This window comes from Protomyctophum bolini (genome assembly GCF_963924005.1).
Source record: "Protomyctophum bolini genome assembly, chromosome: 24".
NCBI classification, from domain to species: Eukaryota; Metazoa; Chordata; class Actinopteri; order Myctophiformes; family Myctophidae; genus Protomyctophum; species Protomyctophum bolini.
Genome location: NC_137885.1, coordinates 24,527,989 through 24,549,610, shown reverse-complemented (window position 1 = coordinate 24,549,610; position 21,622 = coordinate 24,527,989).

Below are 21,622 nucleotides of genomic sequence, written 5' to 3'. Positions count from 1 at the left end.
GACCACCAGTTTGACATCAGTCTGCCTACGGACCCCCATTTCATTTAATGTTATGACCCCTGCCCCCCCCCCGCCCCCCCCCCCCACACACACACACACAGGCCTTTCACAACATCCTCATGGCTTGTATTGTTGCCTGAGGCCCAAGGCCACATAATAATAATAATGCATTTTATTTATATTGCACTTTTCATTCACAAGGAATCCCAGAGTGCTACATGGTTAAAGACATTATCTATCATAGAAGGTTAAAAACAGGGTTAACAAAGAAAACTGCATGTGCAAAGCGACAGTTCAACACAAAAACAGGCCGTCAGCAGCACGCAACTGGTGTGCATGTGTATGCGCGTGTGTGGCAGTCAGGCAGGACGGACGGACGGACGGACACACGGATGTAGTGCAATACTGTCCCCCATGCGTTCGGCCTGTTGAATGAATAAAATGCACTCGTTATTTTTGTTGAGATAAGATTAGACACGAAACCTCAAAGATGATAGATCCTATACATGGTATAAAATATACGGAATATTCATTGAACTTGTACTTTAACTGAGGGAAAAATAGAACACGCATGTCTTTGTTACATGCGTGCATGAGATGTGTTTTGTGTTGTCAGTCATGGGAGCTATAGATTTCCAAGCAGCTGCCCTGATTCCAGGATGTCTGGGTGGCTGGTTTTCCGTGTTGTAGGCCAGTGGTTCCCAAAGTGGCATCCGGGGACCCTCAGGGGTCCTTGAGGGAGTTCCAGGGGGTCCCCATGAGCTAAATGATAGTTTGGAACCAAATGGAACCTTAGCCTATGGGTCTGTAACTCTGAGAGTGTAGCCTACAAAATAATGGTATGAGAGTGTACTGTACACTCTCAAACTGGAGGTACTTGAAATTAAATGGGTTGAGAATCAATGCTAGAGCTGTACAATTCAAATGGGGGGTCCGCGGGGCTAATTAGTGTCAATTTGGGGGTCCTCGGGAAAAAAGAACACAGGTAACCCCCAAGTGGATTTATGTCTTTGTTACATATGCGTGCATGAGATGTGTTGTGTTGCCATGCGGTCATGGGAGCTAGATTTCCATGAAGCAGCTGCCCTGATTCCAGGATGTCCGGGTGGGTGGTTTCTGTGTTGTAGGCCAGGGGTCGGCAACCTTTTTGACTTGAGGTGCAGGTCCCCAGCTAAATGATGGAGAGTTGGTAACCAAATGGAACCTTATTAGATCTTTAACTCTTGGGAGCGTGAAATGAAACCAAATGGACCCTTGAGGCATGCTGAAATAATATGACATGCCATGGCACCGTGGGATGTGTGTCTTTGAGTAGTTTATTGGCTTCCTTCGTCATCAGTACAACAATCTATATGTACTGTGGCACATTATTTCACTGTAGTACAAACCAAGGAAGCTTAGAGAAGGAAAGGACATGGTCACGTGACATTGGAGTCAATGAGAGCTCAGTGACCAGCTCTATTTATATATAAAATACATTGGAGTCAATGAGAGCTCAGTGACCAGCTCTATTTATATATAAAATTCATTGGAGTCAATGAGAGCTCTGCAGTGACCAGCTCTATTTATATATAAAATACATTGGAGTCAATGAGAGCTCAGTGACCAGCTCTATTTATATAAAATACATTGGAGTCAATGAGAGCTCTGCAGTGACCAGCTCTAAAATACATTGGAGTCAATGAGAGCTCTGCAGTGACCAGCTCTAAAATACATTGGAGTCAATGAGAGCTCTGCAGTGACCAGCTCTATATATAAAATTAATTGGAGTCAATGAGAGCTCATGCAGTGACCAGCTCATGAACAAACACTGTTTCTGAATGACTGGGACCTATAAAGTAATCGCTTCTGGAAAATAACAGAAGACACATTATTGTCTGCTGTTTTCGATATGTACACTGTGTAATGTTATAGAAGTACACAAGATACAAGATAGCATACATAGAACAGAAAATCTAGTAGAAAACATGACACATTGCAGCGTTTTACACATAGAAATTATCCAGTATTTCCATAGCCTATAATTTAATATAATATAATAAATAATAAAATAATAAATGATCCAGTATTTCCATAGCCTCTATTTAAATAATATAATAAATTATCCAGCATTTAATTCCCTAGCCTATAATTATGCTGATCGATGTGACAAATGGATCAATGATCTTTGTTTTCAGTCCACCCAGAACTGATTGATCTGGCATGTTAATGAGACCCTTAACGGCCACACGCGTGCATGCTCATGCACACGCACGCACACACACTACCTCCCTGTATTATGGAACAGTAAGCTATTTTCACCATAATACAACTCATATGATTTCCATCCCCCTGTACAGATGACTGGGCAGTCAATACATATATTTGGAAAACAGTCCCCATTCTGGCCGGGAACCCCTTTTGGTGTTTTAAAGCATTATGTTATACTTTAGTGAGTCTATTGAAAAATAGCAGATCTACAAGCTCATAGATCTGCTATTTAAAAAAAAACTTTGAAGATATTATTACAGAATGAACATTTTAACTCAAATCTTTGCTTCTTTCGATGTCAGGTCTAAATGGGTTAAGCAATGTAAAGTGTGTACATGATTAGAACATTTGGTTTGAACATTGGGCATTTTTGAGGCCTTGATTGCTACACATTTCTACCAAATGGACCCTTATGGGTCTGTCATTTTGAGACTGTACAAATGGAACCCCATTTGGTTCCATTTGTACCCTCTCAGAGTTAAATTAACTTTGATTTTACAATATAAATTGGGGGTGCCAGAGATAGAAACGCCATTACATGGGGGTCCGTAGGGTAGGGTATAGCATGTCAAACTGGGGGGTCCTTCCTTGAAATTAAACTGTTTGAGAATCACTGCTAGAGCCAAAAATCGTCCCTGGCATATCTTTTTTTTTTTTACAGGGGGTGAGGGGGGGTACTCTCTTCCTATAGTGCCCACTCTTCTTGTCCTGGGACACTGGTGACAAGAAGAGTCCTGGTGAAATACATCAATCAATAAATCAATCTATTCTACAGAGTACAGAATACCCAGCAGTGTGAGATCCCCAGAGCTCTGCACAACTACGTCACCTGCTGGAGGTATAGGGAAATACATTATACTTATCGCCGCCGTGTATTTTATTGTATGCGCGCGCACACACGCCTCTCAGTCTCGCCCTAATTCAGTCTCATGTCCTACAGCTGCGTCTAGTTTCGCCGGGCGGATCCAGCCGGGAGGGAGAAGATCATCTGAGCAGCAACAAACTTTTATTTTGTTTTAATTTATGGGTGTTTGGAACTTTGGACCTAACGTCAGTCCGTGGTTTAATCAACACGTTTGGTGTTTGGCTGCGAAACCGCGGATTCACATCTAGTACGAAGACAAAGGTTTGTTTCATTTTGGAGCTTGATGTTTTGTTTGTTTGTCAGAAATACCTTTCAAACGGTGGTTCTCGACAGGACAGTGTTTTGATTAATTTAACAAGGTGGACCCTCTTGTAAACAAGTAATGCTTTATTGGGTCGTCTACTCACAGTTAATAGTCTTTGTATCGAGTTGTACTTGAATTGTACTGTAATTCTGCACAACTGTCAGTGTTAATACATATTTAAATCAATCAATCAAAAATAGTTTGTTTCCACTGGACATTTTTTGTCATTGTTCCAGTAATAATAATGATTATGATAAACATGCATTTTCCTACTGCCAACTTTAAGAGTATTAGAACTATGAAAATGAAAACCATCTGTTTAAGGCAGTGGTTCCCAAACTTCTTCATGTCAAGGACGGTAGGACCCCACATTGACAATAATTAGCCCCGCGGACCCCCATTTGAAAAGATATGCCAGGGACCCCCTTATGAGAAGATTTTTTACGACTAGCAGTGTCTCTCGATTTAATTTCAAGGACCCCCAGTTTGACATGCATTAGTCCACTCCACGGACCCCCATTTAATGGCATTTCTCTCTGGGAGAAATCAACTCTTGAACATTATGTTAAACGGGGTTTACGGATTACAATTAATACAGCTTTATGATACTTTATATATATTATAGCAATGGAGCGGAGTTTTAAAACGCCTGCTTTCAAGACACACTGCACACACCTTTTGACCACAGATTAATTTTCAGCTTCACCAGAGGAGGGCGCTGTTGTTCAGACAACGTGTTAGAGAAAATGGCACGGTTGTTTTTCTGTTAATGATTTAATGTTTTATTTGTGTTTACTGTACAGGAGCTGCTACAGTGATGCTGTCCGTGTTCAGGATCCAGACACTTGACATGCCGTCTGTCCCCACCAGGTGTGTGTTCAATTCCCATATTAACCCATTTAGACCTGACTTAGAAATTCAAAAAATGGCTTCTAAATCCTGACAGTTTTCTGAAATACCTTATGTTTCTATATCGGTGGTGCTCAATATAATTTCATGTCAAGGACCCCAGAAACTATTTGTAATTGGGCACCGACGACCGTCGACCACCATCTGAATATATATGTTGTTCCAGGGACCCTCCCAGAAGCAAAGATTTGAGTTAAAAACGTTCACTCTGAAAGAATATATATATAGATTTGCATCACATTTTCACGATTTTTCCAAAATAGCAGACCTACAAGCTCATAGCGGTGCCGCAGTAGCTAAAGTATAACATAATGCTTGAAACACCAAAAGGGGATCCTGCCCCCAAAATGGGTTATTAAAGTGTCAAATCACAACAAGTTGTCCTCTGTCCCCACCAGGTGTGTGTTGGGAGGGTTTTGTGTTCAGAATATATATGAGAAGTGTTTTCAATGTTTGGGTTGAGAATTTGAACGTTGGCTGGGTATACTTAACTCATTTCCACATGAGGACGATTCTACAAATATGCCTTTTTAAATCCTGACAGTTTTCTAATAAACCCTATGTTTCTGTTTCAGTTGTTCTCAAACATTTTCATGTCAAGGACCCCCAAAAATATATGCATTTGTCCGCCGACCCCCATCTGAAAATATATTGTTCCAGGGACCCCCCTCCCCTCCCCAGAAGCAAAGATTTGATTTAGCTTCTAACTCGAATAATATAATTAAAGATTTGATTTAGCTTCTAACTCAAATATAATCAAAGATTTGCGCCATATTTTTCACGATTTTAAAATGGCACATTTTAAAATCAAGCTCGTAGCGCAGCACTCTGTGCCGTGCTACGAGCTTGTAGATCTAACACAACGCTTAAAACACCAAAAGGGGTTTCACTGCATGAAGAAACTGCAGTGACTCAATGTTGATAGTATTTTTAGTGGATAGCAGTAGCACCATTTCAAATTTGCACTCTATGGCTAAAATAAAAGGAAGTCTTGTGTTTTGACTGCATTGTTGAATTCCTACAATGACCACAATGCTTTGGTGCACTTGTGGAGGGGAGATGCCCCACCAGGGCTGTCTTATTCATAGTTCATGCCTATTCATAGTCTGGATTTTCGGTGGTGAGCTGACCAAAAACAGAGAGTGAGTAAAAACAGAGAAGAGCTGGAGCGGTGGCGGTGGTTTGCTCTTCACTGCGGCTTGTGACGCCATGTTGTAGTTCGGTGGTCAGTGGTCACCTAACCACCGAAAGTCCAGACTATGTATGAGCCTTTACGGAGACAGCATGTAGTCCAGGAAGGAAATAAAACCACATTTTTATCACAAATCTTCGTTTTGAACATGGCATCATGACTAAAATATCTTAAAAGGAACCCTGGCTAATATGACAAATATGCCTTAAAACATTATACTTGTTTGCCCTCTATAACTAAAACTAAAAACACTTTAAATATTTTATTTCCTTCATAAGTAGAAAATCTTTCACTCTAGAGGGTATGCGCATGCTTAAAGTGAATGGCACATAGAGTGGCAAATCGAGTGGCAAAGCAACAGACAAACTGAATTTAATGTTGGTTAATGCAATCAAATAGGACTTTTCTGTGTGGATGTATTGATGTATGGGCTGTCGAGGCCAGGAAAGTAGTTTTTTGCCACAAAGTAGGCGTTCCTGCATAACTTCCTGGTTTGATGATGATGTCACGCGCATACTCTCTATAGGAACTGCTCCTGTCATAAGTTGATGATGTCATGTCTGTGTGGTCCAGCCCTATGGAATATATGGAATGCACATAATGCATGCTAATAAAAAGTATTTAAAATATTGCTGATGGGACTCTTTATCTTATGTCTCTGTCTCTGTCCCCACAGAGGCTGTTCCTGATGTGGAGTATTCATTCCAATGGTTCCTCTCGTGTTCTCCATGCGGCGACTGTTCTCGGAAAATCGTCGAGTTCCTCCACAGGAACGTCCACCTCCACATCCACGTCTCTCGCCTCTACTACATTGATGCGGAGGCCATCGGGGAGGAAGATCACGGTCATGAAACCCAAAGGTTAGAAAGAAGGCTGTGTGTGTGTAAAACCGTATATAATTGTGTAAGTCAACTCATGGGCCATAGTTTGCCTTATTTGAGTTAAGGGGTTTCCAATTAGTTCTGTTTTTTGGTAGGGTCTCACCCAGTATAAATGGGAGGCTGCAGGTTCCCTAGGTTCAGTATAGTGGCTTGGGCAACAAGCAGGTAACATCCAGGGAGAGCTGCTAGTGGTCCCTTTTTGGAAGGGGTTATAACCTAATAGAGTTTCTCAAGTTCTGGGTTTTTGTTTCCTAATTTGCTTTCAAGCTAAGTTTCATCTGTCTTTTTGTGAGTTTAGTCTTCAGTGTTTTGTTTGTTAGGCCTTCCACTGTAAATACTGCTGCATCGTGGAGAAATAACACCCTCAAAATGGTATTGCTGGATTCTGTCACTTTTTGGAGCCTTGGCCACTCGGCCATCTTTACAGTAGCCATGTAGTGTTACATATAAAATGTGACCTTATATAAATGTGCTACCCCAGGTAGCACATTTATATAAGGGTAACATTTTCTATGACAGACCAAAAAAAATACCGCCCCCATTGCAGCAATTACTGATCTCGCCTAGTGTCCCTCCCTCGAAATAAGCACCGTTGAGGGATGCATTTTTCGTTCAAGTCACACATTTTGCAATGCTGTTTTACGTCTACTAAACTAAAAACACTTTAAATATTTTATTTCCTTCATAAGTAGAAAATCTTTCACTCTATAGAGGGTATGCGCATGCTTAAAGTGAATGGCACATAGAGTGGCAAAGCAACAGGCAAAGTGAGTTTAACATTGTTTAATGTTGGTTAATGCAATCAGATGGGACTTTTCTGTGTGGATGTATTGATGTATGGGCTGTCGAGGCCAGGAAAGTAGTTTTTTGCCACAAAGTAGGCGTTCCTGCATAACTTCCTGGTTTGATGATGATGTCACGCGCATACTCTCTATAGGAACTGCTCCTGTCATAAGTTGATGATGTCATGTCTGTGTGGTCCAGCCCTATGGAATATATGGAATGCACATAATGCATGCTAATAAAAAGTATTTAAAATATTGCTGATGCTCATATTATCCTTAGGAAGCATAAAGTTGTTTTTTATTAGCATATCTATAGATTTCATAGGGCTAGACCACATGGACATATGACATCATCAACTTGTGACATGGGGAGCAGCTCCTATGGATTAAAATATTCTCTATTTATGAAAAGAATACAATATTTAAAGTGTTTTTTGGTGTTTTAAACATTATGTTATAATTTAGCTATTGAAAAATAGCAGATCTACAAGCTCATACGAGCTACGAGCTTGTAGGTCTGCTATTTTTGAAAAATCGTTAAAATGTGCCTCAAATCTTTCAGAAAATTGTCATGATTTAGAAAACTTATTTTTAATTTCGACGTCAGGCCTGAATCTGTTAAGACATATTTGTCTTTGATCCTTTTTAAAAACAACATATTGCACACTTGAAACCCCAGGAAAGTGTTTCTTGTGTCCTAAACATCATTGAAATAAGATCTGGTTGCAAAAAAGGGGGAATATAAGTGGCCCTTAACCCATTCTGGGCGGGAACCCCTTTTGGTGTTGGCATCATGTCATGCTTTAGCTAATGAAAAATAGCAGATCTACAAGCTCATAGCGCGCCACCGAGTGGCGAGCTACGAGCTTGTAGGTCTGCCATTTTTGAAAAATCCAAGAACAACTGACATAGAAACATAGCTTTTTCAGAAAACTGTCAGGATGTAGAAGACATTTTTTGAATCTGATCTCGGGTCAGAATATCGTAATCCTCCTTCCGTGTTGGATGCAATCGGCAACGGAGCTGCACGTTAGTAGTATTCTGGTCGCAGAGGGTTAACATACTCGCGTTGTCTTTCCCCCACTAGGTGCTTCAAATAAACGGGTGACCAAACGGAGTCCATAACGTCTTCTGAGCAGCAGACCGAATGTCCTGGGATTGTCCATGATGTCAAACTGAACAGGACGAGGTGGGTAGTAGGTCTATTCTAATGTAGTTTAACATCGGCTATTATGGTGGTACTTGGAGAGCCAACTATTTTCTGAGAAACCGATGATGTATTGCATGCGATTGATTTCCATTTGAAATCCCTCCGTTGTTTTCTGTTGTGTTGAAGGTCACCGAGTCAGAGATGCTTTGGACTTGTAAATGTTGCCCTAATCAAATTTTGCTCTAATTCTTCAATCAGTAGAATTACACAGTTGTATAGGCTATACAAGTATGAATTTGTCTCATTATGTAATGCCCAGTGCTTCTATTTTCAGCAATGGGATAATATTTTTTAGGGTGGGTAGATCTTGTTGCGCTTGTCATTTAGAAAGTAGCTCTCAAGTCAAAGTGTGGGTAGGTGGATCTGACATGAAGTGTTTGGCAGGTACATGGCAATCTGCTCTGACCATCTTTATTATCAGATATTTATCAGATATTCTTTATCTTCCAGACCACAGAGCCAACAGCTGTGTGGTCCGTTTGTCTTTGGGGACTTCCGGTCATCTTGGGAGACGACCCTGCTGTCTTCAAGACTTGCTCCGTAAGTAACATACTGCTAATTTGTTGTAAATGCTGCAAGTGTATAGTGTTTCTTTTTTTTTAAGAAGAAAAAAAATAATAGCACTGATATAAATGTTCATAATATTAAATGCCAAGTTATAGAACCATGTTTATTTTGTTACAAGCCTGGTGCTTGTAATGTACAGATCCAAATATGGCATTTCGGAAAAGAATGTAACATTTGAGATCAATATTAAGTCCTTTTTAATAATTACTTCATATGCAGTTTATAATATTGTGCAATTCTTTCCAGAATGCATTATACTAACGGTATGACTCTGTCCTGTTCTCTGTTGTGTGGTTTCTTTCTGTCAGGATGTCAGCGAGACCTCCCTGAGTCCCTCCCTGTACAACCAGACACCAGTGGGAATCCCGTCCAGAGAGTCCAAACCCGTCCAAAGTGGTCCGTCAAGCCATGGTCTGTCAATGTTGTGCCTTATTGTTCCATCTTGTGTATAGCTACATAAGAGTAAAACCTATTATTTTACTTTTACTTAGTAGCACATTTAGGTTAAGGTGCAATTCAAGCATAATGGTGCGAGAAGTGTGTGTGTGTGTGTGTGTGTGTGTGTGTGTGTGTGTGTGTGTGTGGGGGGGGGGGGGGTCGTGTGGTCGTGGCTGGAGCAGAGTTGTCAGTATTGAGCAATGTTTTTTATAGGGGCTTCTTGTGACCCTACCATTAACATCCTGTAAGGCAAAAATGTCAAACTTTCCTTATGCTTTAAGTAGCATGTGACATGTCAAACTAGAGGGTTTTCATGATTCTGAATCCATACCAAGCATTAGTTTTGCACAAAAAACACTCCTTGGGCTAAAAAAGGCCGTAGCCACTTGCCCAAAATGTGCTGACCTCATCACATTTGTCATGACGGCTATGGCCGTTTTTAGCCCACTTTAAACAAAAGAAGCCTGTCGGCTGCCAGACTGACTGGAAGGTGACCTACCATATAATGCCTTTTAATTTTAGTTTTCATTTAGTTTGAGTCCCATTTTAGTCACGTTGAATGTTTTAGTGTTAGTCTAGATTTAGTCGACTAAATAGGCTATCATAAGATTAATGGTCAACTAAAATGTATTTTGGTGGATCGTAATGACTGATTTTACACAGCAGATCTAGCATTGCGACGTGCTGTGAACTTGTTGATTGGCTATATTCAGCATGCAACCAAGTGTAAAATGACTTGTCCACTAGTCCCTTCCTAACAGTTTAGTTTTACTTGTTGACGAAATTGTCAGTATTTTTTGTTTTAGTCATCATAGCTTGGTTTTCATTTTGTTTCCATTTAGTTTGTCAGTGAAAAAAGGTAGTCGACAGACATTTTTCGTCATAGTATTAGTCGACAAAATCAACACTGGTCAGTCAGTCTGTGTAAAACCATTGAACATGTAAAGATGTAACATATTGTTGCTGTCGATCAGACAGTCATTCAGAGATTAAAATAGCCAAATATTTATAGTTAAGGGACGCAATAAAACAACGACCTCTGCATCCACAGGATGCACTACTGTACAGTTTTTTCTTATTCTAGTTTATTTTGCTAGCTTTAGTTATAATACATGAATATAACCATATTATAATCATATACAATTAAATGGGAGTTAAAATGCTGCAATTTGTAAAAATGGCAAAATATGACTCCAAACGTTGTTGAAGTGGGACTTGTTGTTGAAATGTCCCTGGGACTCCTCTAAAAGACCATCCCTGCATCCCGGGACTCATTACATTGAAAACCTATTTACATCACTGCTCATTGTATCCCCGTATTGCAACCATACTTTATCGTAGAAAAGTGTCACTCATAAAGTAGTGAACATGGTCGATCTACAAGCTTACAACGCTCATTCCATATCTACACGGTGAGCTTGTAGGTCAGCTATTTTCACTATTTTAAACCTTTTTATTTATTTAAATTGGTTTTCTTTATATTTTCACTATATTAAACGGCATTTATGGCATATAAACTTGACAAAGTACAGCAACGTCATTGTGTTTAAAGGCATGTATGGTGCTTAAACATCTGAACAGGTTATAGTGCCACCCTTTGGCCAACGGTGGTTGGCTTCGTGTCCTCACCGTTTGGCATGGCCCTGGCCTATTGTCGCGTTTTGCGAAAAACCGACTGCACGGTTAAGCCAGAACTGCAATAAGTAATAGTAGGAAGAAAAAAAATCAGACCCTTCTGCAGTGAGTGGTACTGTACTGCTAGAATCACTGTATATGTAGTTCCAGAGGGAACTACATATTTTTCAGATGGGCGTCGACGGCCAATTACATCATTTTTGGGGTCCTTGACATGAAATATTGAGAACCACGGATATAGAAACATGAGGTTTTTCAGAAAATTGTCACGATTCAGAAGACATTTTTTTTTATTTCGACGTCTGGTCTAAAGCGTTATTCATAGTCTGGACTTTCGGTGGTGAGGTGACCACCAAACTATTACCACCGAAAATCCAGACTATGAATGAGCCTTTACCCCCCCAATCCAACCCTTGATACTGAGTGCCAAGCAGGGTGGCAGGTGGCAGGTTTTAACAAGCTTACAGATACATCGGAGGTGGTGTTTTTTCCTTTCATGACAGGAGACATGCGAAAATCTTTCCTTTTTGACCCACTTGGTACGTTCAGGTGTCATGTGTTTGACAAAGTCAGTGATTGTATATTCAATCAAGTCAGTGATTGTATATTTGGTGTCCCTGGGTGATTGTGTGTGCAATCAATTCAATGTTGGTATACAGATACAACAGCTGTATAGTGCTCTGCAATTCCAAAGTGAAACGCTTGTGAATCTTCTCCATCAGAGGTTTATCCTTGTAGAATGGTTCAAATGAGAGGGAAATGGGTCCCATTTTTATAGTCTTTGCTGACCGCCTTTTCTATCTTGACTCGATACAAATTGGTATCGCGGTTTCATGGCATTTTATGTTTAATAAAAAGCTGGGGAGAAATGTAGACTCCGTTGGTGGTCTGCGCCGCCCAAAGTTGTGTGGGACAGTGGTAAAGAACGTGGATGAAAGTTCTTGCAGTAGATTGAATCCACGTTTTCTTTTGTTCAGGGCCGCCTCAATCTCCTCCAGGACCTCAAAGCCTTTTGCAATCTGTCTTACTGATGACAGCTTACTCAGCTGTCATTGGACAGAAAAATAAGCAATACATTTTCATTAGCATGTAAACATAAAAATATATAATATTGATATGGGCCAAAGATGTTGGAGACTTGGCACTGTCCCACTGTCCGTTTTGATCGGCAATTTTGATTTATTTTGAGGATCCGATACAGGCATGATCGGCCGATCATGATCGGTCGCCGATCTTTAGTCTTTGGTATGATCGACCCGGCCAGGGATCGAACCCCGACCTCCCAGACTCAGGGCGTACACTCTAACCACAAGGCCACTGAGCTGGTGTTTCTTCAGACTACCTGTCTGACTGAAACTCTTGTCACACTTTTGACAGCGGAAAGGTTTGTGTCGTAATGCTAGCTAGCAGTAGTACAGAAGTTAAAGGAACCCAACGGGATGGAGAAATGGCTATCAATCTGTCAATCCTTTCCGTTTCCGGGCCGGATATAGCTACGAAACATATCAGAACATGGTTGGCACGCCCTCGGCTGTCGAGACCCCCGGCCCCTCCTTATCTGCCGACCAAGATGGATATTCACGTTCTCCAAAGATTTCATTTTCTGCCTCATATAAGTCAACTGGGACTCCAGGGCGTTATGTCCCATCACCGCTGACTTACTCAAACATGCCAAGTTAAACAGCACTTCGTCCGTTTCAACTTCCGGATCTTTCACCTGATACTATACAAAAAACAAAGAAAAAATAAATAAATCCGAATGTTTATATATACGTAAAAGTTGTAAATATAGCAAACGCCAAAAACAGGGTGCAGTTAACTCTTGACTCTCATATATGAATACGAGAGTCATGAACCATGGCTAATACAGTATAAGCATGGTCAACAGTCTCATTTGAATTACTAACATACATATTTAAATCGACATTTACAGGATAAATCTTTAAACTTACCATGAGGAGCTCAAATTTCTCGCCAATAATGGCCGATTTCTCCCGCGCACTTGGACTCATTCCACTTGCCATGTTCTCACTTGTCACTTGTCAAATCCTGGAATAAATAGTGTACATTAGCGCTTTCTGTCAAAGTGCTGATGGGTGTGTCAAATAATGCTATTGGTTGTTTGTGTCACATGGCACACATGAAAGAATGCGCACGCAACATTGAGAGTTCAACCCATGGTTGATTATAGTTTATTCCAATACTACGTGCGCATTCTTTCATCTGTAGAATGCGTGTCCAATTCAAACATTCAACTTACTTTATAATGCATTGGCCAATTTGGCCAGGAATAACATTGTGCAGTAACTTCAAATGTCACTCAATACAATTATATTTCAATGATGGATAAGTTTATATTTCAAACAAAATGTGTATATAACATTATGAATTAATGTAAAACAAGCTATATGATCTGCAACCAACAAACACATATTACAACCGCATTCAACTGCAGATACATTTGTTATATTTCATATGGAACATTTGCAAACCTGTGGTGTGAGACTGTGGACTAACACAAAATGTTATTTGCAAACTAATACGATTATGCCTTCCTACAACACAATTCCCAGGGCTGAAGTTTTATTCACAAAGCATCTGCTTTGACAACTTCTCTGCCAGAAGAAAGACCTTGAGTTGTTCTGTCTGCACCTCCAAACAGCTTCAGGGAAATGATCAAGTGCAAAATGGAAATATATGATCTTGTAAATGCTTAATTAATGCAAAATGATACAAACAAAAATACACTTTTTTTAATTTACCTCACCACTCCATTTTGCAACCTAACAGACCTGGCATGTAATGAATTCCATGTTCATTTTGTCCTAAAACACACATAATCTCAGGCTACCACAGTCCTAAGGTTGCTGAAACAAACACATACCGGTATATACAATGTCACCTTCACCTTGCATATTAACCTGTAAGATTATGACAAGCACAGACAGGCACACAGAGCTAAGACTACTACCAAAGTGTGTGTATATATATATATGTACAGTATGTGAAGTATATATATGTTTGGCCTGGTGAACTGTACAATACTGTACTCACAATAGGGAAGTAATTTACACTAGACAGATTTGACTGTATCAAAAAGATACAATACAAGCATCTATCATGCCACATCCTGTACACAATCATATGTGGCTTATGCAATGCAACACTACATTTACCATGTTACATATTTGACACAATATTATGTACAGTATATCAATGTACAGTATATCCCAACAATTTTATCACCACCATCATAGGTTCCTCTGGCACATCAATAATCAAACCGAGACTTTAAAACATCTGTTATAAATAGTAATGTACTTGCTAAAATGTCAATAATATTGTTTTAAAAAGGTCAGTATTCAATTCAACCCCTTCTACTCCATGGTCATTTGCCGCCTTTGTGAGACTGGGTTGTACTGCGACTGTCTGCAACTATTCACCATTGGAGTATGAATGAATAAACATGTCACATACATTACTATGTATAATTCCTGAAAGTAAACGCATTGATGATGAATGGTCTACAGTTCTAACCTATCATGCACACCTTACTATTTCTAAGTAGGATATACAGGATAACAACATGAATAATACATGAGGATGATAGTGATCTTGACGAGAGACTAGATAAAATAAATCTTTCAGCCTACAGCAGTGTTGAATGTGGTGAATGAAGTCTCACATTAACCCAGTGACCAGTGTTGTGGACGATCTCTTCAAAATAAGAGTAGACTAATTCCTGCAGAACAAAGTCACTAAAAACAAAAAACATGTCATACATTCTAATACATTCTGTATTAGGTGTATAATAAATAACAGACCAGAACATAATCTTTTTTGCCTCTTTTCTTTAATTAAATATTCTCAGGCAAATTCTCCACTGGATCTGTAAAAGGAAAAGAGACACAATAGATTACTTATTGTATTACGTTTTCAGACATACATTCATTATATTTAAACAAACTCCATTCAAGCATGTTTAGTACGCATGCTATTTTGACTCACCAAAACCACACATCGGGCAATTCGGATTCTCCATCTTCCATTTCTGCATACGCAACTCCTTATTTCTATCCTCTAAGGCACCAAGCTTTAATTTCAGCCCATCCCTTTCCTCTTCCATTCGTTTCAATGCAGTAGTGACATTGCCTGCCACCTTAGAAATCAACCCAGGCAGAGTGACATCTTGTCTGTCTTCAATGCAACGATACAAAAAAAAAAGAAACATAATTAACTTCACATCTGTCTGTATGTATGATTGATCGATTGAAGTATACTAGTCCTTACCCGTTCTGAATATATGAACAGCAAATATATATATATATATATATATATATATATATATATATATATATATATATATATATATATAGAATATTAGTAGTCCATGACATGAAAATGTTTGACAACCACTGCTCTAAAACAACATTGGACAATGATGTTTGACAGTCATTAATATTGTTTTTCCAGATTTATTTTCGGATTTACTGACTATCTGACCTGTTAACATTTTTCATAGACCTAGTTGCTTGTTTCCCTCTCAGCTAATGTGACAACCCTGGTCATTGCCCAACACTGTGGTAGCTTGGTAGCGTGTGTGTGGTAGACACACACACGCGGCGCCAAATTGTATAGGGCACTTTTTGTTGTGTTGCGGCAGTAGCTAGAGGAAGCATGCCAGTGGGGTAACGATGAGAAGGGTGTCCTGTGATGCAGGTGTCGCTAAGAGACGGAAGTGAGTGAGTGTGCGAGCCCATCTTGTGTATAGCTACATAAGAGTAAAACCTATTATTTTACTTTTACTTAGTAGCACATTTAGGTTAAGGTGCAATTCAAGCATAATGGTGCGAGAAAGTTGTGTGTGTGTGTGTGTGTGTGTGTGTGTGTGTGTGTGTGTGTGTGTGTGTGTGTGTGGGGGGGGGGGGTCGTGTGGTCGTGGCTGGAGCAGAGTTGTCAGTATTGAGCAATGTTTCAGATTTTACAGTCTCTAGCAGACTCTACAGATCTAGCATTGCGACGTGCTGTGAACTTGTTGATTGGCTATTTTCAGCATGCAACCAAGTGTAAAATGACTTGTCCACTAGTCCCTTCCTAATAGCTTGGTTTTCATTTAGTTTCCATTTAGTTTGTCAGTGAAAAAAGGTAGTCGACAGACATTTTTCGTCATAGTATTAGTCGACAAAATCAACACTGGTCAGTCAGTCTGTGTAAAACCATTGAACATGTAAAGATATAACATATTGTTGCTGTCGATCAGACAGTCATTCAGAGATTAAAATAGCCAAATATTTATAGTTTATTTATAGTTAAGGGACGCAATAAAACAACGACCTCTGCATCCACAGGATGCACTACTGTACAGTTTTTTTTATTCTAGTTTATTTTGCTAGCTTTAGTTATAATACATGAATATAACCATATTATAATCATATTAATAATATATATATAAAATAAATTAAATGGGAGTTAAAATGCTGCAATTTGTAAAAATGGCAAAATATGACTCCAAACGTTGTTGAAGTGGGACTTGTTGTTGAAATGTCCCTGGGACTCCTCTAAAAGACCATCCCTGCATCCCGGGACTCATTACATTGAAAACCTATTTACATCACTGCTCATTGTATCCCCGTATTGCAACCATACTTTATCGTAGAAAAGTGTCACTCATAAAGTAGTGAACATGGTCGATCTACAAGCTCACAACGCTCGTTCCATATCTACACGGTGAGCTTGTAGGTCAGCTATTTTCACTATTTTAAACCTTTTTATTTATTTAAATTGGTTTTCTTTATTTTTTTTTATCAGTTTTGGAAATATGAGGCTTCCACGCAATACCAACAATAGCAAATTGAGAAAATATTTTCCTTTTATGGTAAAAAGAATACATCTATATCTATCTATATCTATCTATATATATATATATATATATATATATATAAACGGCATTTATGGCATATAAACTTGACAAAGTACAGCAACGTCATTGTGTTTAAAGGCATGTATGGTGCTTAAACATCTGAACAGGTTATAGTGCCACCCTTTGGCCAACGGATCCTTTGTATCCTTGCTCAGTACAGTAAGCCTGCATTTCAACGAGTTGTAGTCTTGGTCCAGAGGGTGAGGCACGGTCTCCACCATCTCCTCCTCAGCCTTTAATTCCGTCTAGACTTCAGTGTCTGGGCGAGCTCAATGTCAGCCAACACCTGCAGGAGGCATGCGGATTGAGAAATTAACTTCAGTGCTGAATTTATCAGCTAAGGGTACATGGCATACTACCATTGAAGACAAAGTGTGTGCACAAAACATTACCATGAGCATCTCTTTCTTGCTCTCCACAATCTCTTTTGTGTCGATGGTTGGTGGTCTGCGCCGCCCAAAGTTGTGTGGGACAGTGGTAAAGAACTTGGATGAAAGTTCTTGCAGTAGATTGAATCCACGTTTTCTTTTGTTCAGGGCCGCCTCAATCTCCTCCAGGACCTCAAAGCCTTTTGCAATCTGTCTTACTGATGACAGCTTACTCGGCTGTCATTGGACAGAAAAATAAGCAATACATTTTTCATTAGCATGTAAACATAAAAATATATAATATTGATATGGGCCAAAGATGTTGGAGACTTGGCACTGTCCCACTGTCCGTTTTGATCGGCAATTTAGATTTATTGTGAGGATCCGATACAGGCGATCGGTCGCCGATCGATCGGAGCATCTCTAGTCTTTGGTATGACCCGGCCAGGGATCGAACCCCGACCTCCCAGACTCGGGGCGTAATATAATAATACATTTTATTTATAACGCACTTTATATTTGAAACAAATCTCAAAGTGCTACAGATAAAAAAAGTAAAATAAAAATAAGAATAAAACAGTTAAAAACAGGGCAGCTTAAGAGTCCGACTGGGCAAATGCCTTACTAAAAAGGAAAGTCTTTAGTCCCTTTTTTAAAAACGTCCACGGACTGTGGTGCTCTCAGGTGGTCGGGGAGGGCGTTCCACAGCCGAGGGGCAGCTGAGCAGAAGGCCCGGTCCCCCATGGTGCGGAGTTTGGTTCTTGGTTGTTTGAGAGTGTTAGATGTACCGGAGCGGAGGGAGCGGGTGGAGGCTGGGGGTTCAAGGAGTTCCTTTATGTAGGGGGGGGCGTTGCTGTGGATGCATTGGTGGGTGAGGAGGCAGACCTTGTATTCTATCCTGGAGGAGACGGGAAGCCAGTGAAGGGAGTGGAGTATGGGTGTGATGTGGTCGTATTTTCGCACTCTCACCAGGATCCTAGCAGCACTGTTTTGGATATACTGGAGCCTCTGGATGCTCTTGCTAGGGATCCCGGTGAGAAGTGCATTGCAGTAGTCGAGCCTTGAGGAGACAAAGGCGTGGACAAGTTTTTCAGCATCAGGGAGGGTGAGTGTGGGGCGTACACTCTAACCACAAGGCCACTGAGCTGGTGTTTCTTCAGACTACCTGTCTGACTGAAACTCTTGTCACACTTTTGACAGCGGAAAGGTTTGTGTCGTAATGCTAGCTAGCAGTTGTACAGAAGTTAAAGGAACCCAACAGGATGGAGAAAGAGCTATCAATCTGTCAATCCTTTCCGTTTCCGGGCCGGGTGAGCTTCCCCGTGTTGAGTCAAAATGCCTCTCCTCGTGTCATTCCTTCCTTCCGTCAATTCCTTTAAGTTTCAGCTCGGCCAAGAATTCTGGGAGTCTGTGCCACTGGATTGATTTTCGATTTGCATCAAATTATTATAAAAGTGGTCAAATTGTCATTTCTATTCAAAATAATAGCAAATATTAATTTATAAGCTAGCACAATGTTAGAATGTTGCTTGAGTTTGTAGATTAAGTATTTACAAACATGTATATGGAGATTATAGTCAAATTAAACTTTGTATCAACTTTTAAGCCCAAACTACACCAAAGTTTCGGGATGAGATCTGTTTAAGATCAACCACAGCAATGCGATTGAATGAATTGCATTGATGTGTTGAACTTAACAGGAAAATGGTTTTGTCCCAAAATTATTGCGAACGCAGTGATTGCGAATGCAGTGAGCACTTACTATGAGACCTAGCAGATCATGTCTGTCTGTCTGTGTGTCCGTGTGTCTGTCCCGCTATCCAAATATGGAGTGTGTTGCATCAGCAATCACTCAGCTCCATATATGGGCACAAAAGGGGCCAGGTCCACTCGGCTCCATATATGGGCACAAAAGGGGCCAGGTCCACATATACAATAACAGCGGGACAGACACACAGACAGACAGACAGACATGATCTGCAGGGTCTCAGCTGCGTTCGCAGGTGAAATGGCCGTGATTATGAGTGACTGTTGTGCATTTCGGGGGGGTTTTGGGTGGTGTGGAGAGGCACTGGAACAACCCCTCTTTAGTCCAACCCCTAACCATAACCACACGTTTTTTGTGAGTCGTGTGTCATTCCTTCCTTCCGTCCATTCCTTTAAGTTTCAGCTCGGCCAAGAATTCTGGGAGTCTGTGCCACTGGATTGATTTTCGATTTGCATCAAATTATTATAAAAGTGGTCAAATTGTCATTTCTATTCAAAATAATAGCAAATATTAATTTATAAGCTAGCACAATGTTAGAATGTAGCTTGAGTTTGTAGATTAAGTATTTACCAACATGTATATGGAGATTATAGTCAAATTAAACTTTGTATCAACTTTTAAGCCCAAACTACACCAAAGTTTCGGGATGAGATCTGTTTAAGATCAACCACAGCAATGCGATTGAATGAATTGCATTGATGTGTTGAACTTAACAGGAAAATGGTTTTGTCCCAAAATTATTGCGAACGCAGTGATTGCGAACGCAGTGAGCACTTACTATGAGACCTAGCAGATCATGTCTGTCTGTCTGTGTGTCCGTGTGTCTGTCCCGCTATCCAAATATGGAGTGTGTTGCATCAGCAATCACTCAGCTCCATATATGGGCACAAAAGGGGCCAGGTCCACTCGGCTCCATATATGGGCACAAAAGGGCCAGGTCCACATATACAATAACAGCGGGACAGACACACAGACAGACAGACAGACATGATCTGCAGGGTCTCAGCTGCGTTCGCAGGTGAAATGGCCGTGATTATGAGTGACTGTTGTGCATTTCGGGGGGGTTTTGGGTGGTGTGGAGAGGCACTGGAACAACCCCTCTTAGTCCAACCCCTAACCATAACCACGACGTTTTTTTGGTGGTTTGACCCCCCCATCCCCCCCTCCCCTAGGGGGATGGGGGGGACCCCTAGCGTTCGGTCAGTGTTGCTCCTCAGCTCATGATGGTGGGGGGTCTAGGGAAAGTGCAATAATTGATGGGGGAATGGTGAGTGGTTCATCTAGGTGTGTGGTATTAGGAGGTGGTGTTAGAAGCCCTCCCGGGCCCTCAAGGTGTTAACATTAAATGTCACATACGATATTGTTTTAAAATCCCTATCATAATGTGTTGTGTTTGGTGTTGACATTATACAACAACCGAACAACGATTTGAAGTAGTGACACTACTTGGGACAGTGTTTCAGCCTAACTATGCCTGAGAACCAATGGCATCTCTTATCCACAATGTGACAGGATAATACAGTATATATTACAGTATTTCTGACCTCTCACGATCTCTCCTTAGGTACTCCTCCCGGAGTCCAGGGTCATTTTAAATTTTTTCTATGAACTTCTTCATTGCACTTCTTGCACGCTCTTTTTTGTCTCGAGAGGGGAGGAGGCGGAACTGCAGCAATGTTTGTATTTTTTTAAACAAACTGTACAAGCAGCAGGCTTTCCCCCTGTATGAATTACTCATGTTTTTAGATCATAATTTTAGCAAAACCTATGTGAGGGTCTGCCGGGTGTAGCGAAGAGGCGTCTAGTAGCTGCAGTACGGCCAATCCTTGATGGTCTGCTAGGCCTGGCTGGTTGACCTGGCCCGTGTGGGTCCCCAGTTTTTGAAGGGGGGGGGGGGGGGGATTTTAAGGCTGGACAAGTGAGAGAAGTGTTTTACACACTCTGTACAACTAAAACCTTTCTTCCCCGTGTGGCTCTTCGTGGACTGAGTTTGTGTTGATGATGTCAGGTTCTGGGAGAGCTTGCACACTGGACTCTGCACACTGGACTGCAAAGAAGGAATAGAATAAGGACATTAATAATAATAAAAACTAGAACTGCACTCTGTCGAGTGCATACTTTCTTGTTGCACACACTAGTGGCCAACTAGTGCGCAAGCAGAGCGCGCAAGTACTTTCGACCGCTGTAAATCTCAGTATCTCTGTGAAGGAACGTTTGAAATGTCTAAATATTAGGTGTAACTATTGCTACCTACCTACTTTACCAGTTTTATCGATGTAGATATATTCTGGATCCCTTTTTTTAGTTTTTTAAAGAAAAATAAATCATTGATCCCTGTGATCCCTATATAAATAAAATATACGTAGGACTACTTACTTGCAGTGTTTAGTTTGGTGTTGTGTGCGTGTAGTTTGATGGCGTGTGTATTAACATACATACTGATCAATCACATGTGTAACACATACGGGCAGTTGTGTAGTTTGATGTTGTGTGTAACACGCATACCTGCAGTGTGTAGTGTGATGTGTAG